The following is a 24126-nucleotide window of genomic DNA, read 5'->3' as shown; positions in this document are numbered from 1 at the left end:
ACTCCTTCACATTCACCCCCAGACCCTGACACTGCTGGATGTAGGTGCCAAAATCCATCATTAATGAAAAGTGTTGACATAATGATACAGTGCTGTGATGCCTTGGGTGACATGATGATGCATTTCCTCATCATGGTAGAGAAACATTGTGATATTAATGTAGACATGGTTTGATAGTTAAATAAATTACGAGCGTGATTACGTGTTTGCACTATGGTGACTTCCAGTTTTAAAACTTGTACAGCATAGTTATTGACACTTCTTTTTTCTTTTAGCTTCCAAAATGCTCTGTAGAACCAATCAAGAGTTGTATGCTAATTAAGGGATTTTAGCCACATGCAATTGATCAACTTTAATAACTGTGTATGCCTTAGACATCAAGCTGAATCTGAATATTGGAGATGTTTCCTTTTGTACAGGTTGCAAAGAATAAGGTACTCCCAAAGATCCACAGATATCCTTGCAAGCCAAACAGCAGTCTGTTTCCCAACAATCTGCCTTTCACTCTAAACACAACTACTCTTAAAATAGTCTCCAAAGCATTCACACAATCATGCAAACATACATGCGTGCACACACCCCTGTAGGTCCAGTAGTTTAACTTATAAGCCACTTTAGGCTTCCTTTTCTGGGATTGGAAAACAGTGGTCCCCATACCGTGGGACCAATGCATTACCAAAAATGCTTCCCAGCTGCATGTGGCACTTAACGTTCCATGTGGCTGCTCCTTATCTTGCATGGTGATCTCATCAGAATGTTGCTCCAGGAAGCCACTTCTGCCTTGAAATTGGGGTGCAGAGCCTGCTAGGGTGTCAGGCAACAAAAGTGGCTGCCCCCTGCAACTTTCTGAAGAGATCAGCTTGCAAGATAAGGAGCAGCCGTGAGGAACAGTATGCAGAATGCGTAGGGTGACCAGATACAATGGAGGACACAGTGCCTATACCTTTAACCTGCCGTTTTCAAACTCTCCGGGAGTTTGAAACCCGCAGTAAGTCTTTGCGGGGGCAGGGAGGGGAGGCAGCAGGGGCAGGGGGAAGGCAACAACACCATCCCCAGGATCGCATTGCTCAGGGGCTGCAGGGACTGGGGTGCACTCACCAGTCCCTGCAGCAGCTGTCCCTGTGTGTGGGGAGCCCTGCGCCAGCGCCTGCAGGGCACCCCAGGTCAGGGAAAGGGAGAGTGAGCAATCTCCTCTGCCTCTGCAAGGAAGCAGAGCACGATTGCCCCACTCTCCCTTTCCTTGACCTGGGGAGCCCTGCAGGCGCTCACGCAGGGCTCCCCGCACACAGGGACGGCAGCTGCAGGGACTGGTGAGTGCACCCCAGTCCCTGCAGCCCCATCAGAAGGGAAAGCGGAGTGATCGTGCTCCACTTCCGGTTTTGTGTAGCGTAGCACGATCTCTCCACTTTAACTTTTCCTGACTGGGAGCCCTCCCGAAGGTTGCGCAGGGCTCCTTGCACCCCGGGAAGTTGCAGGAGGCTTGGGCAAGTGCACCCAAACCCCCTGCAGCCCCCCTGAGGGGTGCAATTCTACAGATCGCGCAGCTGCCTTCCTTCTCTCTCCTGGCTGCTCTGCCCCTTAAGGGGGCAGAGGCCAGGACCCACAGGCTGGGGTGTCGCAACGCCCCAGTTTGAATACCACTGCCTTTAACTATTGTGGAGAAGAGGGAATTTTGGCAGGTGCAACTTAAAATAGAAACATAAAAATCTACATCTGCCAATATTCTCTCTTTTATACAGTGGTTAATTGTGTAAGCATTGCATTCTCCATTGTATCTGGTCACCCTGTCAATGCATAATGAATGGGGAAGGCTTCGTCCAGTGCCTGATCTGGCCTAAGGGCTGGGGTTTGGCACCTGCAGATCTAAAATAAGAAAAAAAATTACACTGTGAAATTGAGAGTCAGAATTTTTTTTAAAAAAAAAATTTATGGTGGTTTTATATAAATTTGGGGTGCTGATTCAAAAAATGGCATCCGTTTTTTGCCTGGTTGTGTCTAGTTTTGGAGATGTGGCATAGCCTTGTTAGTGAATGGTTCAAGCCACTTCCTCGTGGTGTAAGCCATTGGTTCTCAAACTTTGAGGGAGCTTTACTCCCTCAGTAAATTCTTGTGGCGGAGGGGTGAGGGGGGTGCTTTGCACTTACTTTCAGAAGGCAGGCTACAGGAGGTGCAGGGAGCCCTGCACAGCGCTCCCCGAGGCTTGGAATGTTCGCTAAAAGTGGGCGCAAAGCACCTCCTGCAAAACGGAAGTGCTTTGCGCCCGCTTTTGGTGAAAGTTCCAAGCCTCGGGGAGGGCTGTGCAGGACTGTGCAGGGCTCCGCGCACCTCCTGTAGCCTGCCTTCTTAAAGCACCCCCCTTGCCCACTCTTAGCGACACGATCCTGGGGATTGCGTCGCTGCTTCCCTCTCCTTCCCCCACCCCTTAAAGGGACGGAGGAAGCGTTACACAAACTGGTGGGTTGCAACCCGCCAGTTTGAGAATCACTGGTGTAAGCTGCCTCACAAGGAAGCAGCTTGAATCATTCACTAATGAGGCCATACCATATCTTCAAAACTAGATGTGATAGGGTAAAACTGAAGCCATTTTTGCAATCAGCACCCCAAATATACCCAGGAATAGGTCTAGCTTCTATGATAGCAAAACGTGTGTTGGCATGTGTCATTTTTGATTCGGTTCATGTGGGGGCTTGATGTGAGATGGCTTGTTCTTGCATACACAGCTGGAGCAGATATGCTCAGTTCTTCTGAGGGAGAGAAGCCCTGCCTCTTTTCCCTCCTCAAGTTGTCTGGCAAGAAAAGGAGAGGTGGTTTCTCTTTTCTTCTAGCTATGCTTTTGCAGGAGAACACAGACTCCTTCCATTCACCCCACAATCTAGTCCTCTTGTTTGAAACTCCCATCCAGTGGCAGAGAGAGGAATTTTTTCCCTTGCCAGAGGGTCCCTGCCCTGTCCAGAGGTCACTGATTTGTCAAAGACTGAAAATGGCACTGATTCATCTTGCAAATCAGCATGAGGAGCTGTTGTGATGCTAAATTGTTTTATTTTTTTTAAAGGAGTTCACTTCAGTACTAACTATCTGTTTATTTCATTTAATGAAATGCTTGACTAGATACTTTGTTAGTTCCCTTATGGGAATAGGTACTTGAGGAAATTGCACTAGTTTGATTCAGATGTTGATAGTCCTTGCACAACTAATTGTAAGAGCTCATGAGGCCACCAGCCTGTTGGTTATTGTTGTATTATATTTCCATCCTGACGACCTTCCTTCCTTCCATCATGGAATTCAAGAGGGCATACATGAGGTCTCTGGGCTGTCACTCATCCAGGTTTTGACCAGACCAAGACAGTGTCAGCAAGGGGACTGCATCATGTATCCTCAGATCACACCCTGGGATTTTATAGCACACGAATGCTATAAACCGATTCCTCCCACGTGGAATCACTACACACTGTTGAAATGCAAGATGCGCAGTCACAGTGGATTGGAAATGGCCTGTTGCAGTTTTACAGATCAGAACAGGCAGGGATATTGGTCTCATGCACTTGGAGGCCCTGGTATATGCCACCTGGGACTTTATGTGATTTCTGCCAGTTTTTGAGTCCACTGGTGGGCTAAGGTGATTCTACAGGCAATTTCATGGGGACCTGCTGGCAGTGTGGACCAGGCTTATCTGTTTGAGGGAACTCTGTAACTTCTTCTTATGGGACAAAGAGAATCAATTCCATGTAACCACACTAATAAGGTAGTGAAACAAGGACAATGAAGAATGTTGACTTTGGAAAGAATGGAATGAATAATAGCCCTTCAGTGAATATGTGGAAAGGGAAAATGACCCTTTAATTCAGGGTATTTGGGTGAAAGTAGGCTGTATGTAGCGTGGCCTCAGAAATTGGTCAGGTTGGGCTGGCAGGGCACTCACCTGGCCAGTTCAAGCCTTGAATCCTCAGTACTAGTGGAAGTGGTAGCCAAATTATCAGGTAGTGGACAGAGGTACAGGCACCTCCAGTGCAGTCCTGCACCCCAGAGTCCCTGACAACCGGGCACAGCCACTCTCTCTACTCAGTCACTCCATGTGCTCATGGGCCCTGATTGAATGGAAACCTACTTTAGTACAGCTATGCATATCACACACCTGAAGCCAATGATACAGAACTAGTGAGTGGTTGGTTGGTTGGCAACCTTCAGTCTCGAAAGACTATGGTATAAGCCTACAGCACCAGGTATTCCCAGGTGGTCTCCCATCCAAGTACTAACCAGGCCTGACCCTGCTTAGCTTCCAAGATCAGACGAGATCAGGCATGTGCAGGGTAACAGTTGCTGTCGGGCCTCTCATCATTTTCCCATTATGAAAGCATATGTATGTTTATAGACAGAGATGGCAGGTGGTAAGATAAAAATGTACTTCATTTTTATTTGGAGTGACTAGAACTGGAGAAAGGAAACCACCCTTTCACATCTACCTTGTCTAGCCTCAGGAAAAAAAGGGTCAGCTTTTCAAGCTATGCCATCACTAGATTAAAAAAAAACACCTCTCTAGCATTCAGAAGGTCTCTTCACACATTATAGGCTCTGTCCATATTATGTTGTATCTGCCTTTGAAGGGTTTCTGATAACCTATATGCATACCCTTTGTATGAACACACAATGGTAGTGAGGCCAGTGGGTTTGATCCCATATCCTCCTCTGTGCATGTTCAGTGTGAAACATGAGTCCTTTTGATTAGAATCCAGCTGGACTCAAATGTAAGTATTGTGCAAGAACATAAGAACATATCTATGTGTATCTAAGATTGTGTCAAACAGATAAGCCAACTTTGTGGCATCTGACAACCTGATATTGATGCAATTCCATGTACAATAACACAAGGCTGACTCTCTCTTTACTTTTGTACTGCCAAGTATGAAGGGCATGCAGGTATAGGTACTCTTTTAAACAAAGCAGAAGCATAAACATACACACCTAAAACTCCAAGCATATTCCCTTCCCATTTGAGGGAGCTTGCATTTATTTTACACTCGAGCAAATAGATTCAAGTACAATACAGTGAGGATCAGCCCTCAAGGGGGGGGAGTACTTATGGTGCAATTCTATGCTTGTCTACTTAAAAGTAAGTTCCATTATGTTCAATGAGACTTATTCCCAGGAAAATGTGCATAGGATTGCAGCCTTAGTTTTTGATCCCCACCCATGGGAATCATGTATTGTGTTTTCAAGGTTTGTGATGAAGAGTTCTTGTTACACTTGCTGTTAAATGCTCATTTGTGCTGAATGCTTGTCACTGGTAGTAAGAAATATTTAGTGCAACCAAGGAGGTACTTAACATCTTGCAAAATCAGACCCCAGGGAGCTCTTTCCAAATGCTATCTGAAGAATAATTTCTCTTATATTTTGACACCTCATTTCAGTCAAGCGAGTGAGTTTTTAAAAAAAATCACTAGCATTTTAAAAACTTTGATCTATGCATGATTAGAGCATGTGTTTTCAAATCTATTTCTGAATTTGGAATATTTGGTTTAAACATTTATTAATAGTGGGCATGAGCAGGAGTAGGGTAGGAGTGAAGATTGGGCAACAATCCATTTGGGAGAGATCATGCCTTCTTATTCCGGTGTTACAGAAACTGTTTTGAATGATAGCAGTGAGAGTAAGAAGCCACAAAAAATGCTGGGAAAGGATAAGAAGAAGCAGCTGCGTACATATATTACTGTATTCAACAACTGAAGCAGCACAGAAGTCAATCTCACATGAAGCAATAGTGACTTACAGTGAAGGTATCCACCTGATCTGCCTTTGGTGTGCTCCATTCCTAGTTGTGTCCTAGGTGTGTTTTGATTAAGTGATGCAGTGCTCTTCAAAAGGTAGATTTTTTCAACATACTGTGGTATAGTTGGAAAGTTCTTTGTTATCAAGCCAAAATGTTGGATATTGTCAAAAAAAAAAACCTTGCAGCTCATACATTCACTGACTCAGCTGCACATGTGCTTAAGTTTTGGCTTGTATCTGCACATGAAGACAAGACTTTGATTGCATGAACTTCAAAATTTTTCATCTCCCTAAATAAGATTCATAGTGGCAAATAATAGGAGTTTTAGTGACAAGCCAGTGGTCCACAGAGACCTTTCCCATATTTAAACGTGGGTTTGAGTTGGGTAGAGTATTTTTGTAACTAGGTAGTTTCTCACGGAACCTGGTCTTGGCAGGGGAAACTTGCATATGGCTCCCCACTTACAATGTCCTATTGGAGTCCCCCCACTACTGTTTTTAAGAATTGCCAGCTCTAGATATTTAAATGCTAAACTACATGTTACATTAACAGCCCAATCCTATCCCCTCTCCCCTGCCAGGGCAACCATGCTGAAAGGGAGCATACTGTATCCAGCAGAAGTGTGGATCAGGAGGCTTGGGAAGGGAAAGAGAATTTAAATACCCTTAAACCTCCGTAAGCCTCCCAGTTAGCAATTGGTCTCCCTGAACCAATTTGCTGGTGCAAATTCAAGGAGAGAAAGAGAGTGGGCAGGCTGCTAATGGAGGGAAAAGGATCTGGCAAATGCCACTGCTGCAAGATCCACTCCTCCCACAGCCTCCCTGTCCCTGTTCCTCCCCTTCCCTGCCCAGTGTGGTCGCCTCCCAATTTCAAGACTACAGCATGGATTGAAGGTTTGTTTTAAACCTTTCAACTTCTGCTATGGTTGTGCTGAAAAGGGTTACAAGAAACCTTTCATAAAAACTACTTTTGCCAATGGCAGCTCCATCTGGATACAAGTAACAGCTTATACATGAGAGATATATAAATCCTTAAAAGAGTAGGTATATGTTGGTTATTTGTAGGAAGAGGCTCCACTCCTACCGCTTTCATTTGTTGACTATTCTAGAAATTTTGATTCTTCAAAGGCAAATCTAAAGGAAGAGAACTGAACTAGATTTTCTATCTCAGAGATGGCACCAGGTTGCTGGGGACTCTGAGCAAAACCCTGCACTGTTTCCCATGGTACCCCCGATGGTGCATTGAGTGCTACTACTGCCACTGGTTTGGAAGGTTCAGGAGTTGGTCTGGCTGAGTGGCCTGTCTGATGAGTGTGGACCCTGGTCAATCACAAGACACCACCTTGTTCCAACTCATAAAAATTTCAAAGCCATCACTATCAGCTTCCCTAGGAGTCTTTGTTTTCATGAAAAATTCGCTAATACGATATTACAAGATAAACATACTAGTATCACTGTTCTTATGGCAAGTGATATTGGATTTGGTTTTTTTCCATATCCTTATGACTGTATACTATATACCAACTTTCACTGTAGATGCCAAATGCTGTAAAGAAAAGAAATATCAATATGGCAAGGAAAATAGTTGCCATTTCCATCTCTGTATAAGGAGAACCCATACCAGTCTTTCCAGAGATCTGTTGAAACAAGAAAGCAAGAAATAATTCTTAATAGGTATTACGCTAGTATATTTGAGCACCCTAGTTCTCCCAAATGCTCTATTGCTAGAATCTACCAAGTAATTATATAATGATGGAACCTTACACATATGCCATTTGCTGTTTATTTGGATAGCTGCTGATGATTTACATAAAAACCCCTTTTCTCTAAAAGTATGGATATGATAGAAAGAAGAGAGCTTGTGCTTTTGTTTTGCTTTTGTCATTTCCCTTTAGAATGTGACTTGTCTCAAGTACTGAAAATTATCTGGTACCATTACAAGGTTCATTTTCGCTCTGTTTTGGCCCAATCTTATTAGGCTGATCTACTGGTGGAACTAGCATGCCCCAGTGGAGAATGCCTTAAAGTAGTCATAAAAGCCACTAAGAACATAAGAAGAGCCATGCCGGATCAGGACCCATCTAGTCCAGCTTTCTGTATCTCACAGTGGCCCACCAGACGCCTCGGGGAGCACACAAGACCACAAGATATTTGCATCTCACTGCCACGCCCCTGCATCTGGCATTCTATTTATTTACCCTTGCACCTCACAACAAAGACACCAGATTGCACTTGGGTTTAACTTGGGCCATTTTATTAAACACAAGTGACCAATTTTTAATAAATAAAACCTAATGAACACACCTTCCCTCCCTCACTAGTCTGAGGTAGATTTAAAAAACTGCCTTCCATGGCCAATTAGAATGACAGAAAAAAATTCTTACCCGGTTCTCATAATGAGCAACTGGCTCAGACTGTACATACCCATCATGGCTTGTGACCTGCGATGGAATTTTCCTCCAGAAATCTGTCCAATCTCCTTTTAAAGGCATCTAGGCCAGACATGTTCACCATGTCCTGCAGCAAGGAGTTCCACAGACAAAACTGTGGGGAGGCTGCAGAGACCCACCACATGACAGAGGATGACAGAGTGCTCACTGATGAAAACAAGTTGGTAGTGGAGATGGAACGGGGTGGGCAGGAGGCATACTGGGAAACAGGAGGAGTTGGCAGCCAGAGTAGATGACTTACACCAGATGCTATCCCCTTCCTTGCATCCTGACACACACCCCTTTGCACCAGGTAAACAGCTGGTATAGGTCCAAGAAGGCTCATTGGTGAGTGGGAAGCTTATGAGAAAGTAAGGTGAAATATGTTCCCTTACCTTCCCCAAGTCTCTCAGTTCACTCCCCCCCCCCCATGCAGTGCAAGCCTTTTCGGCATGACTGCACGGGGGGGGGGGAGGATAGAATTTGATTGTGGCACTTTGTGGTTCAAATTGTGGAAGTTGAGGAATCACACAGATTAGAAGTGGATAAATCCATAGTCCTGTTTTGTGACTGTGTGTGGGGAGTTTAATAACAGGCAGGGTAGGGTGCAATCCTAACCCCTTATGTCAGTGCTTTCCAGTTCTAAAGTAAGGGAACAAACATTCCCTTACTTTGTGGAGGCCTCCGTGAGTGTCACCCAACTGCAGGATGCAGCACATGTCCCACTGGCACCGCTATGCCCATGCTGGAAAGCACTGACATAAGGGGTTAGGATTGTGCCTGTAGTCACTGTACTGAAATACAAAGGGTGCTTGGGTAGTTTTATTGCTGGAGACTAGGGAAGATGACAGGAGCAGCATGAATGAGAAGTACTAAAGCTGAGAAAGTACTTTGCTCCCACCATAATTCCAACTGTGCCCCATATGCAATTTGTACTGAAAAAAGCTACCATTGACTTTCAATGGAAACTTTCTCCAGTAAAAATTTGTGTGTGTGTGTGTGTGTGTGTGTGTGTGTGTGTGTGTGTGTGTGTGTGTGTGTGTAGGGGGTGCATTCAGAATCAGAACCACGGAGGGGCCAAGTACTATGATCCTCTATGCCAATGTTTTTCACCCAATGGTACTTGTACTGCTGGTGGTTCTTGAGGAGGTGTCCAGTGGTACTCACGGGACCCCCAGATTCCTGCTGCCTGGCAGCAAGACCAGCAATGCAAGCTATGCAATGCAACCTACAAGCAGCAGTAGGAGGCTCAGCTCAGTGGACAGAGCTCCAGTGTGCGCTTTTTGCACACTCAAAAAAGTCTCCTGTCAGCCCTCAGCCTCTTACCACTGTTTGTCACATTGCCTCTGTCCTCCCAATACAGAAGTAACTGGTGATGACATCATCGTCCATTACTTCCAGTGGAACTTCCATTAAGTGGACCATGCAAAGTGGTACAGTGCAGGGACAAACACTGAGAAATGCTGCTGTATGCCTACAATGGGTTTGCCATGTTTTATGCCTGCCCCCAGGCACTATTCATAAAGAAAGAAAAAATTCACCAGGTTTTGTTAATTTAACTTAATGTGTCATTTGGCCCTGGGTACTGGACGTTCTGGGTTCAAGCTATGATAACAAATCATGCCACAGTAGCTACCATATGACTGTTGGTTATGTATTTATCACAGTGTTTCTCAAACTGTGGGTCGGGACCCGCTAGGTGGGTTGCGAGTCAATTTCAGGTGGGTCCCCATTCATTTCAATATTTTATTCTTAATATATTAGACTTGATGCTACCATGGTATGTGACTGCATTTGGGGAAATGTTACAGATCTGTACTTTTAACCAGCTACTGTGTATATGCTTTTAGCAGGGATAGTAAATGGGACTTATCCTGGGTAAGTGTGAGTAGGATTGCAGCCTAGAATTGTTAAAAAATTTGCCTGCTTGATGATGTCACTTCTGGTCATGATATCACTTCCAGTGGGTCCTGACAGATTCTCATTCTAAGAAGTTGGTCCTGGTGCTAAAGTTTGAGAAACGCTGACTTTTCAGGAAGTAGTGGCATGCACTCAAGAAGACAGGGTATAGTTGTAGGATAATGCACTGATATTCTCCTAACTGGGCAAAGAAGCACCTTATCACCTGGGTCTCTAATATTAATCGGGGAAAGCAACTGTTCCTATTCCTTCCAGCATTTTGCCTCTCCCACTGCACAATCCAAATCCGGTTCTCTGCCAGTGCAGCAGTCACTGCACCTGTGGAGGGTGCTGTGAACATGCTGTAAACATTTGTGGCCCCAGAGAGCAAGCAGTGCCAGCAGGGAGGCCTGTACTACCCGCCTGATGCTGCATCCCAAAGTGTGGGCTGCCAGCAAAGGTAAGGAATGTGCTGGATGGGAGAGGGGTGATGGGAGGGGTGGAATGGAGACAGGGAGGAGGCATTTCAGGGGGAGGGTGGAATGGGGTGGATTGGGCCTGAGAGGGGGGCTGGATTGGCAGAGCAGGCCTCTACCATGTCCTATTCTCCCTCCTGAGTCTGAACGGCCTCCTGAACTGCAATGCCCTGTTCTCCCTCCAGGACTCTCTCATGTCCTATTCTCCCTCCTGAGCCTGAACACCCTATTTAGCAAGTGCAGATCCAAGTAGCCCCATGTGGCAGGCTGGGGCATTACTCGGAGTAAGGGGAAAAATATCCCATTACACCAAGGAGACCACCAACCTGCTCCAAAGCTTCATTGGATGCACTGGAGGCTGTGTGGCCTCACTGTGCCAGTGCAGGTTAGAGCAGCTGTGCTAGTGCTTCCTGTTTCTAGTGGTCGTTTGCTGTTGCCTTTTCTTTTAATTATGAGCCGTTTTGTGTTAGGGACGGGGCAGGGAACCATCTTCTTATTCCATTGTTATGTTAGGTGCTTTGAAAATGTTTTTTAAAGCAGTACATAAATATTTGGGGGGAAAAAACTGATAATCCAGAAAGTAGGAAAAATAGCAGGATTTTCCTAATGTTTTCACTGTTCTTTACAAGTTAGACATTTAAAAAAGCCACATAAAGGCATGCAGTAAAAAAAATACTTGCTGCAAATCCATTCTAGTTCAGTCATTTTTTTTGTTTTAGTGATCTGTGCCTGGTTGTCCCTGTCGAGGAGACTCTAGTGGCAAGAGAGACTGTTCACTACAGATGTTCGAGTCACAGTATAAACAGTTTAAGTGTTTTTGTCAATCTAAATAAGGTTGTAAATTATTTACATTTAACTTAATTTTTTTTAAATGTCTGAATATCTTAAAACAAGCAGGAAGGAAAAGAAAACAAATTCAGTTTGTCCTCTTCTGAATTACAACTCACAAGTTCTAGGCCAACGTTAAAGAAAATCTGATATCACAAGGTAACGTTAACCATCATGAGTGAACAAGCTATTAGATTCCTTATTCTAAATAAGTCAGATGCTATAGGTAGAAGAATATTTCCAAAATCAACCAGACTCACTTGTAGTACAGCATGAAAAGCAGGGAGAAGCATCAAGGTTTTGAGATGTCTCATTTGCTTTGCATGTGTGTTTGTTGGGTAATAATGAATTGCAAATCGTATGACAACTCTGTACTGAGTATCACAACTAATGTATCATCTGCTATTTCCTTTTTGGAGGGGAGGAGCTGCTAGGGAAGCGCTAATAGCATTATTTCACATGGACAACAGTACAAGCAAATATATAGATTAGGCCATTTCTGCCCAACGTTGCATATATGCAACAGGGACCAAGTGTCCTGTGGGCTGGGCAAAAATGGGTTAACTTGACCAAATCAATATCTGTTTTCCCATTAACACTATAGTAAGGTTCAGTTGTCCTCAAAAGCATAGTGTCTCTTCTTGCAGAGATGAGTGTATTGTATACGTTCTCATAACCAAATGAAATCCTTAATGGGAGGCTGAATCACATTTCCTCTTTATGCTCAAGTGAACATGTTAATGAGCAGATGTACCATGGATGCAAACAATATGAATTCATAGGGAATCAGCCACCTTGTGTTTAATCATTCTGAATGACATACCTTCTTTTGTGCTGGCAGTGAGGAAAGGTTCCAATAAACTCATCATGATTTGCTCTTGATACAGCCCATTTCCATCTGCCCATTTCCCCCACCTAAAACTTTCATTCTCAGGACTAATAGAAATTATACTGCAAATCAAAGACTGTAATTCAGCCAATTTTTGTTAATTGTTTTAAAATTTTAAATTTTCAAACTTGCTTTTAAACTGCATTGACTCCATTGGAAGACATCAGAACTTTTAATTTTAGTTGGATCATAACCCCCAATAAGAGAGAACTGAAATACTGCATGAAACCTTTGTTGTCTTAACATTCCTGAAGGGGAAAAGAATTTTAAAAACCATGTGATATGCCTATTTCTAGAGAACCGTTTTTGTTATCTGGTGGATTTCATGGTAATACGGTTAATTATTCAGCCTTCTTCGAAAAGAGCAAGACATTAAAAGATCATAAGCTGGTAGTCTTCAGAGGATTGTATTTTAGAATTTAAAAATAGTTTGCTGCTTGATCTGGGTTAGAGAGGATTTCTCTTGATACTTCTATTTGATTATTCAACAGCCAGTATTAATTTTATCATTTAAAAAATCAGTGACAGACATGGCTTTACTATAACCCCATCTCAATGGATAGCTTCCCTAATTGTAACATTTCCCATATGCTGTACTTTGCGCTTGGGGAAAAAATGCTGTGAATTTTGCTTAGAACATGATAAAAAGGATGTTTTTGCTCATTCTAACCTGTGTGGCTTAGAGTCTCTGAAGGATGAGGTATAAGGTATGCAATTCTCTGAGACAGACAGGTGCTCACTTAGAAATATCTGTCATAAAAAAAACTCCTCCTCTTCTTTATATAGTCTCAATCTTATATTTAAGTTATTTATGCTATAAAGTCACCATCATTCAGAAACCCCCTTCCCCCCATTTTTTAAGCTTTAAGAACTAACCTCACACAAGTAGAAAAACCCAGCAGGAAGAAAAGTGTGAAACAGTAGACCCACAATATCTATGGGGCTGGCACCCACAGACATGACTCACTGTAGATGCCAAAATCCAATGTTTTTACCTTTTTGCACACAGTTTCCAAGACTCTAGAACTACTTGTAGGACTGAAAGATCCACATCAGGGTCATGTGGAAGTTCCTGGATTTCTCCCAGGTTTGCCCCAGCATATTCATGATGCATTCTGGGGCAAGCCTGGGAGAACAAATGAACCCTTGCACAACGGGGAAGTGAGTCTTTCAGACTTAAAAGTAGCTCTACGGTCTTGGAAACTGTAGCTGTGAGAAGGTATAAACACTGGATTTTGGCACCTTTTTTGTTTTTAAAGGATTTAAATTTGGACCCCAGTATCAGTAGATTCCATATCCATGGGGGTTCTGAAACAGAACCCTCACAGATATCAGGGCTCAACCTGTATTGCACAATCTTTGGTTATTAGGTCAACAAAAAGAAGAAAGGTCAACAGCTGGAACACTGCTCATTTCTAGCACATCCAGAGCACAGAATCTTCCACCCACAGCTACCATGCCCCACTGTAATACTCCAAGGGGGGCAGAAAATGGAAGCAGGCATGCAAATGCATGAACAGTGGAGAAAGTTCTAAAGCAGTGGCAGTTTTGTGTCTTGGGACCAATTCTCATGTTCCAAAATTCCATGGAGGAACAAAGCACAAAATCCATGCACAGATGGCCACAGATTGCAAATCCTTGTTACTGTGCCTTGGTGTGCGAACACACAGTAGAAAACTGTGGCAAGCGCAGCCTCCCACGCATGTGCTTTATGCTACTTCTTAAAATATACTGATTTTTGTTTTGGAATTTGTCATATCTGAAGCAGCCTTTACCTTGTTTCTGGTTAGTCACCCTTCACAAAGCTGCCTGTCACCAGCCATTCTTGAGCATCTTCAGTGTAGGCATTCTCAAAATGGCAGTAGAAAAATTTATACTTGAAGTAGTTCTTAAATGGCTACCAGCTAAAAACAGGAAAGAATTTTAGGCATGGAATGGAGAGAACTGGAGGTGGTATTGAGTCATGCGATACTAGACCTGCCATCTGCCAATTGCTGATGATTGCTAATTGCCTTCAATAGGTTTTTCAGGTGCTTGGGATAAGCTCAAACAAGAAGTGAGAAGTGGGCCTGCAGAATAGTATTGAAAACAGTGTAGCATTCTAGGGTAGGCTGAGGTTTAGTCACCTATACAATGTATACACTTTCACCAGTGTAGGTGTCTATCTTTCTGCTTCCTGGTTGTTGCCTCTTATATGTGTGTGTTCCAGTTTGTAAATTACAATCCCATTGGATTGTACAATCTTTGTTACAATAAATTACAATCTTTGGATTGTGTTTCCTTTGATATGGCCTTTCTAAAGAACATTACCCATTAGAGAGTGATGCCTCCCTGGGAATTCAGAGACTTTAAACTTCAGACTATTGTGGAAGCAAAGTGTCACAGGTTGTTGGTTTTTTTTGCTTCTTTTACTCCCCTCCCCCCCATTTGCTTTGTTTCAAAACTGGACAAACCACTGAAGTTCAGTGAGTATCCAGAAACATTCAACTTCTTTGTGGGTGGTCCTGCTTTGACAACATTCCTATTGGTACGGAGGTGGGGACTTTAGGGGTGGTGTGTTCATTTTGTGTGTTTCACAAAATGTTACTTCACCTTTGAAAAACTTTCACAATGAACCATGTTTCTCTCAACATGGGGTACTTGAGGTAAGATGTACAGGAAACTACCTTATACTGAATCAGTTCCCTCTACTCCCTCCTTACCTGGGAGTAAATCCCATTGAACTCAATAGAACATACTTCTGAGTATACATCCATCAGATGGTGTTGTAAGCAAGGCACATCTAATTGGCAAAAAAAAAAAAAGTTAATGTAGCCTTTTGGGAAAAGCAACAGGGAACATTTTAATACGTGTTCAAATAGTTGGGCAAAATATGCTAGGATCTGTATAACACTTCCATGTTTTCATTACTGAATCAGGTTCCTCTTGAGGTAAGATCTACAGGAAACTACTTTATACCGAATGAGGTCCCTGAGGACCCAGTCCTATCCAACTTTTTAGCACTGATGCAGCCGTGCCAAAGGGGTATGCACTGCATCCTGTGGTGGGAGGATATTCACAGAGGCCCCCTTAAGGTAAGGGAACATTTGTTTCCTTACCTTGGGGCTGCATTGTAGCTGCATTGGTGTTGCAAAGTTGGATAGACCTTCAGTGTGCCATTGTCTACACCAGGGGTGTCCAAACTTTTTGGCAGGAGGGCCACATCATTTCTCTGACACTGTGTAGGGGGCTGGAAATAAAAAAGAATTAATATACATTTCAAATTTGAATAAATTTACATATATTTACATAAATGACTATATTAGAGATGGAACTTATTTGACTGAATGAAGGTCTTGCAATAGCTCAAGGCCTATAAAAGTCCTTACACAAAGCAAGACTGGCCTTTCCTTCACTGCTGCTGCAGCATCACAGTTGTGAAACAGCAAGCAGTGGAGGGATCCTTTATTCACAGTTCATGCAAGAGATCAAACTGTTGCCCTTACACTGAGAACAGTTGCATTGGGCCAGCAAGGGCTCCAGTAAGTCTCCGGAGGGCCAGAGGCTCATTGGAAACTGGGGGCTACTTGCGGGCCGGATTGGGAGTCCGTGAGGGCTGCAAGCGGCCCCCGGGCCGGGGTTTGGGCACCCCTGGTCTACACACTGAATGACTGGTTTTCTATGGTTTCAAATGGGAATGTTTTCTATCCCCATCTGAAGATTCTAAGGAATGAACCTGGTGGAACTTGATGTTAGACTGTGGGCTATAATGAGTCCATGGACCTCAAATACTAGACTTGCTGAATCCTTGTATGTAATGAAGGTGTGTTGGATCCTTGCCATGAATATCACTGCAAGAAACTTTGGCGGGGGGGGGGATCACCCTTTGGGGGGGATCACCTGTCTCACCAAGAAAAAAATTGAATTTCCCCACAAAACATATGAGCCTTGAGCCAGTTATCTTAGTTATTAAGATCTGATGGACTCATATTTGACAGAATTACCATCCATTCTGGTAGGCTCAGGATCATGTCTTAGTCCTACATGTGATTAGAAGGGATTTGTTAACACTGTCTGATATGTTTGCTGGGATATCTTCAGCCCCAGTGTACCCCACAGTGCCTTTTCAACAGATAATGTTCAGAGCCATATGGCTGGAGCAAGACGATGATGCACAACCTGTGGAGCTGAAAACTATTAAGCTGTTCACGGTCATGCCAGAGTAATAGTGTTCACAGCTTGTAATTTGCAATGGATTTTGCTATCACTACCTCTAATAAAGAAAAGATTGTCTGCTCAGAAAAAGGCACTGCTCAGAATCACAGCACTGTACAGGGGACTGTCATGTAGTCTGTCTGTGAGATGAGAATCCCCCTCACAATTCTGTTGAATTAAATGAGAAGTCACAAATGGCGTGTTACTTACTCTGTGGCTGTTGGTGTGCTCTCTGGTGTTGTGCAGTCTTACAGGTAATTGGTTTCCAAGTGTACCATATAAAATGTGTTTGCTTCTGCAAAGCATGCAAGTGAAATTTTGTTTATGGGAGACAGATGAGTCCCTTAAGAGCTCCAAATCCAGCACCTCGTTGTGAGAAAATGGTGAAAATATAGGAAAGTAAACATAAGAAACACAAGATCAATTAACAAAATGAACACCTCCAAAGGGGCTACGATAAAAATCAGAGAGCAAAAATGGCAGATTGAATCTGATGAAACCCAATTTGTTTCATTTCTGCCACTAGATTTGCCCCAATAGTTAAAGAAAACCAAGATATGTGTTTATACCAGATGAAAGAGTTATAGTCTAGCAAAAATGTAGGCAAGCTCCTCAGGTGCTGCTCAGTAACAAGCAGATATATCATTCTGATGGCCAAAATATTTCTACCACTGGAACTATGTAAATTATTACCCTATCCTACTTCCATAACAGACATGCTGTGCTGAAAAATACCTAAAGTAACAATTATTGGTATTCTGTTGGCATTTAAGCTAATTCAGAATAGCATTGTACCAGATGCAGTAAGTTTGGGTTGGCTATTTCTGCACTGACATTTGACATGATTGCCAAATGGGACTTGGTCCTACATGACGCTGTTGCTTAACCAACTCAATGGATGCCGAGCTTCATGGCAGTGGAGGGCCTGGATGACTCATGCACGATCAGCAGGCTGTGTTTGTCCACCGTACAAATATTCTGGCTCAATTGTTGGTGCTTGACAAATTGAAACAAACAATTTTAATGGGATTGCAAATGACGGACAGAAGAGCATGTCCAGCTTGTCTCACATATTGCATTACATATTTTACTAATGGTCCACTTGATTACTTTAACCGACTGCAGGTTTCTAGGACAGTTATGCCAATGGTAAGGGCTCTAGATTGGATTGCATTGAGCACAATAGTGAATCTAGTCTTAGATGAATTGCTGGCTATCTCAATGCCATATGAGTTCACAGTACTTTGCCATCCAAGACCACAAGATGCAAAACTCAAGACATTCGGTCTGTAGCTGAAGGACAGTTTGTGGTTTCAATATCTGAAAGAAACAAAGCAAGTGAAGGCATAGCCACACCACATCTTGCCAGTGATTGGCTCTTCACATTGCATCTTTGCCATTTGTTCTTGAAATGTCTGATCCATCAGTGATGTTCAGGCAATTTCAGCTGCTACTCTGCAAGGCTGCTTGTTTCAGAGCTCATCAAGGTAAATCTCCTCCTGCTTTGACAACTCTTGGACAACATAATATCAATGTACAACCTTATTTTATTCCTGAGCATCAGAAATGTGCAATCATGGCCATTATCCTATTGTCGGCAACCTGTTGGGAGGATTATAGATGACTGCTGGGAGGTTGAAAATGCTATCTGTGAACTCTTTTCCAAGCATGCAGCCTGCTTTTAAAGGACTGCTTACCAATCATAGCACAGTTTTCACCTTTCCCATAATAAAATAGAGGTAAAAAAAAATGAAGAGCCTGTGCTTGGCATACCTGGGCAGAAAAAACCTAGTTACTAAGACTGTGATTGTGTTGGAAATTGTAAAAATCAGATCTTTTGTTATCTGGTGCAGCTTTTACATATTGGCTCATTAGGTACTTTGGCTAATTCCACTGCATACTTTCCTAGTCTAGACGTAGATGTAGAGTCTACGTCCTATGTAAATGGTGCAACTCAGTCATCATAAAAGTGACAAAGATGTATGCTGAAAAACCAACATATAATCTTTCATATTTTCTCCTTAACATATTAAATCAGAATGATGGGCAATTTAGAAACAATTTTACATGTCATTTCCTCTCTAATGACATCTTCAGGAGAATGTTTTTCATTATCCTTTTCTCAACAATAATGTTTACATAGGCTCATGTTTCTACACAGAATTTTTTCTGTAGAGGTATATATATGTATATTTTTTTCCCCTAGAGGCCCATATAAAAGCAGGACTCATTTAATGATCTGTAGTATTCCAGAGTTTTGCCATTTGTAATCTTGAATATCTAACCCAAAGATGTCTGCAGTTACCAATCCTATCTAAATTCCCAAATGGCAATGCAGTGGCACCGTTGTGAACTATACTGTACTCCACATGGGAATTTTGGCTGTTGGAGGTCTACTCAGGGTAAGAGGACATTTGTCCACTTGTCCTGGAGTAAGCCCCAACAGCTGCAATGGGTCAACTCAGATGTGTGCTAGCATTATCGCTGGTGCAAGTCAGAGTTGATTCATGCAGGAAGATCAGGCCCAGGAAGGAGGTTAGGATACAGTGCACACTAGACCAGTGCACTAATTTGCACTCCCTCCTGGGCCCAATCTGCCCACCCAGCCCCATCTCTTCCCATCCCCTCCTTACCCTCCCCCACTCTACACTGGACTTACTAAGTCCGGTGGACATCAGTGCATGGGGAAAGTCTCCAGTGTGTGGGGAAAGCTCCTGACTTCCTTCTGATGCTCCAGTTACTAATTTTGTTGCAAAGTACTTTATAGTTCTTTTTCTTTATGGTTCTTTTGCAACACTGCACACCAGAACACGTGTTCTGCTGGTGTAGCCCAACCATAGGATCTGTTCCCTTGCACCAGGGTAAGCCCTAACAGCTGAGGATCAACTTGGATCTGAGCCAGCGATATCCGTGCAGGCAGATCAGGCTTGGGAAGGGAGTTGGGATACAGTTTGTGCAGGAGCTGCCAGTCCTGCTCCCATTTGGGCCCAATCTGCGCACCCCAACTCATCTCCTCCCCACCTTCTCTCCACCCTCCCCACCTTCTGCCCTCACCAACTGCACTGGACATACTGGATCTGGTGGGCATCCTACTGTACCAGCTAATGACATTGTCTCAAAGAGATGGAAAAAAGGTGTCTGTTAATATCTAGGGTACAATCAACACGAAAGATTTGTTGCAGCCAAGGCCCTTTTCATTGTTTGCAACTAACTGGTTGCAATTAGCTTTGGCTGGTTTATGTTCCGGGCTGATATCTGGGGTTGCCCAGATACTGGTCAAGGGCACCCACCTGCCAGAGAGCCACCTACCTGGGCCAACATTCTGAACTATTCTGTACTGTCAGCACGGATGTGTGTTGGCCAAGAGGTCCATGCCGTTTCAGTCCCTGGCACCCCATCAATAAAAGGGAGTGTCCCTTTGAGACTCCTGTGTCAATACAAAGCCTCTGGAGGATGCTCCCATTTGCTGGTGTCAAGGAGGAGCCACCATCCACTGCTGCCAGGATGCTTTAGAAGTGGTCCAGTCTAGGGCTTTGGCCCAGGATCTCCAGCAAACTACTGGATTATTCTTGCTCCATGAAAGTTATTCAGTGTCTTCCTTTCCCAAATATCTTGAAAATGTAGGTGACTTTCTTTTGCATTTAAAAAAATGAAATCCTTTATTTTTCCTATCTTAAGCTTCTTTAAGCCCCCTTGCCTACTACCAATCCCAGCCCGCCCAGCTTCTCCATTTTGCTTTGCTTTCCTTCTCCACCTTTGTGGTAGCAGTTTTTGCAGCAAAGGAGGGTCATAAAATGCACAGTGGTGTGCTGATGTTGCACAGCCTAAGCCAACCATTTCACAGCTCGAAGGTTTTTGACTGCTAATTCCTTTTGAAGTATGAAATCCATTGTTCTGGTAAAACACCTGGAACAAGGCTGTGTTAAAACCAACTAACAGAATTTTTTACTTTCTGAATTGAAATTGCAGTGTGGGACAGATATGTAAATAATAGAATTATTTATACCATCTGTCACTCTCAAGGAAACAATTCCGCAGTTCTGCTGTACGATTGAGCCTGGCTGTTCTGATGAGTGATAACTATAAAACACTGTCACTGTCAACAACTGTACATTCTCATGTCATTTCTCATTTTAATGGACTAAAAGGTGTGGAGAACAAATGCTCACATCCGATGCTAATCTTGTGCTAGATTAGCATTCATTCTGCAAGTATATTGTGCATGAAAGGGATTGTATGGCTCTGCTTTTAGGAGTCCACAATCATATGCACATGAAATTCTCAACTGATGTTGAAAGGGGCAATCCACCCACCCCCTTTAGCTGTTTGAATCTGATTGGGCCTGAATCCAGTTGGTTTTCAGGCATTCATTGTGTACATTGAAGCTGAACATTTGGGAGATTTTAAAATAAGCATGCAGTAGGTTTGGTAAATATCTATTGTTACAACTTTTTTCCCCTCCAAGCTATGCAATTCATTCAAAATATGATTTAAGAAGTAAAGTGTTTCCATAGGACTCAAGAGAATGGAGTATTTGAACATATGCTTCCACCATTTTATCACCTAGTGCTTATTTCATTTTTCCTAAGGCCATGTACACAAGCCTGTGTCCTTATGGCCTTTGATTTACATAAGATTGTGCAGGACCTACTTCTATTAAATCTGAGATGGGAAATTACAATACATTATTTCCAAATCTGTTACAATGCACATTAGAAACTGAACAACAACCAAAGATAACTGAAATCTTATAGTTGCCTAATGTATGTATGGATGAACACTCACAGCCTTGAGTTAAAGAAATGAAAGTAATGTTTTAAGCACCTGTGATTAATTTGAGACATTTCCCACCACTTGTTTTATTGTAGATTTCAATTTACTTTGTATGGCTATGAAATTTTAGCCATCTTGAGAATCCTGCTGTGGCCATAAAGAGAGACCTACACATAAGAAATAATAATGTCCATTTTAAACTAGACCCCAGTTTTGATTTACTTCAAGTAGGGGCCACAGCTCTATAGTAGAGTACATGGATTGCCTGCAAAAGAGCCAATGATTAAGTTGCAATTGTATACATACTTACCTGGAAGTATGTTCAATTGAACTTCAATGTAAGACATGCATAGGCTTGTGTGACTGTGCTGTCACTGTCTGGTATCTCTGCATAAAAAGTTCTCAGGTGGTAGGATTGAGGGAGAGCCCCTTGACTGATACCCTGAAGATCTCTTCCCTATATGCTTTCAACATAAGGCAGATTTCTATATATATCATCTTGAAAGGTGAACAATGAACAATTGGTCTGTGATGATCTTCAAAGCATGCCACTTCATCTTATGGGGATCAGATAGTTAAAGTGGACCCCTCTTATATTTAGCAGGGGGAAAGCAACTGTCCCTCATCAGCCCAGCATGGTGTTATTTCCAGTGGATGTTCCTGGTACTTTGTCTGTATTTATTTATTTTTTAGATTGTAGACCCTTTGGGGACGGGGAACCATTAGATTTATTTTACTTTATAAACTGTACTGTAGGTATATAAATAATAATAATTATTAATAATAATAATAATTAATAAATAATAATAATAATAATAATAATATAATAATAATAAATCATGCAAATAGGCTGGTTATTTAACCCTCAGATTTGATGGCTACTGTAAACTTGTTGTTTTAATCCTTTGTATATATAAACATGAGTTCAGACTTAAAGCAGAAGAGATCATAAGGAAATTCAGTCTAATGAGGCAAAACAATTTGTTCTGGATGCTAAATATGATGACTAACTGGACCTTGAGTGCACCTAAAATTGCAAACCAATGAAACCTTTATTTTGTTATAGATGGAGCATAAAAAGCTGCCATATAGTGAGTCAGGCTACTGGTCCATCTAGTGCTACATTGCCTGGGAATTGCTCCCTAAAGTGTCAAGCTGGGGTTCAGTAGTGTAGTGAACCTGGTGTGTGTGTGGGGGGGAGGTGGGTATGCAGCATTTGCTGCCCAAGTGCTTAGAGCAGTGTGTGAAGCATAGACAGGCTCTCCCTCCCTTTGCATGTCAGTTTGGATCCAAATCTAAGTCATTCCAGATACAGGGAGGGTGCAGGGGAGTGACATGCTCACCCCCGCTCCAGTTGCTGGCCAACCCAGCTACGCTGCTGCTGGGGTTTCTTCCAGGTCTACGTAGAGATGCTGAGGATTGAAACAACAACTTTCTACATGCAAAGCATCTGCTCTATCACTGAGTGAGAGGCCCTTCCACATTGAGCTGACCTGAGAACCAAATAAAAGGTTAGAACAGCTGGAATGCAATATGGGAAGATGATACTATGGTAGCCCTTAAAATTTGAAAACCAAAATGTCTTCAGGTTCTTTTCACAAAAATTTTACTACACTGATTTAATAATACAGGTATCCCCCACTGTCTGTCTGTTGAAACCTCTTTCAACACTTTTCAATTATACCCAGAACTCATTCATTCAAGGCACATTCCACTCTTTCAACCTCTCTCTGCTGTTCTAAAGGCTAAAATTCCCCTCCCTCATGTTAATTTGCATATAGCATGGTGATTAAAACTGTTTTGGTGTGTGTGTGTGTGTGAGAGAGAGAGAGCCCATGCCAACTTGAACTTCCTTTCTGTTCCTATTCTGAAGGTATTAATGGGAGTCCATCTGCAGAAATCTTTATGTGACAGCAGGAATTTGCAAGATAAAAAAGCCATTTGCAGTTTGCTAGCTAAAAAAGCACTGGAAGCAACATTTGTAAACTAAAAAAAAGACTGGGTTCCACTTTTCAACCATTTCCGCTTTTCAACACTGCTCCAGTCCCTAACCTGTCAAATGAGCAGGGGACTCATGCTGTCCTGTAATATGCCTGTAATAGCCTGCAATAGCATTTGTATAGTGCCTGTAATAGCATTTGTATAGTGTATTGTATTATTAATAAAATGCCTGTAATAGCATTTGTATAGTGATTTTTGAGCAGGCTAAGCACTTCACATGTGAGGACAACAGATAACATAACAAACATGTAAGGTAAGCAGTATCATTCCCCTTTTGCAACTGAGGCTGAGAGGGAATGACTTGCCTAAGGCCACCTTCTGAGCTCAGAGCAGAAGAAAGAATTAAACTGGTAAAGTCTTGATTTGTAGCTCTGTCTTTTAGCCATCATGCTAAAGCCATCAGCTTTCTCATTGCCTGCCCCAATCATTGAGAGGAATACAGTCTATTTAAAACTTGGGGCTCTCTGCTTTTGCCCCACTGTTCCATTTTTTTAATAAGTTCCCTAAGGATTTTTTTCCCCACACACATCTTTAAACCAACAGGGACATTGCCTGAAGTGTGCTAGATGCTGAAATACATTGAGAGTTAAATCCAATGATCCCTTTAAGGCTGGTACCCATGGAAGAATGTGCCTTTTAGATCATCCCATCAGAGCCTTTGAAGATAACAGGCAACAAGACATGCACAGGTTTTCAGTCCTTGTCCCATTTTTCTATCCTGCCAAATAACACTATTCATCATATTGTGTTGCTGACTTGCAAGATTTATTAGAACAAGTGACACTGCATCTTTATTGAGAGAGGAGTACAGCATGCTTGTAATATATGTGGTCTATCTATAGTGGTTTATATTTGTGTAGGAGGCATTGACACT

General features: G+C 42.7%; 1 pseudogene; it reads right to left on the bottom strand.

Moving 5' to 3' along the window:
* Positions 1-4205: 4205 nt before the first annotated feature.
* On the bottom strand, positions 4206-4325 carry LOC136656271 (5S ribosomal RNA; annotated as a pseudogene).
* Positions 4326-24126: the final 19801 nt, after the last annotated feature.

The sequence above is a fragment of the Tiliqua scincoides genome, chromosome 6, assembly GCF_035046505.1.
Source record: "Tiliqua scincoides isolate rTilSci1 chromosome 6, rTilSci1.hap2, whole genome shotgun sequence".
NCBI lineage: Eukaryota > Metazoa > Chordata > Lepidosauria > Squamata > Scincidae > Tiliqua > Tiliqua scincoides.
The sequence above is the reverse complement of the archived record's forward strand: the minus strand, read 5'-3'. Positions and strand labels throughout refer to the sequence as shown.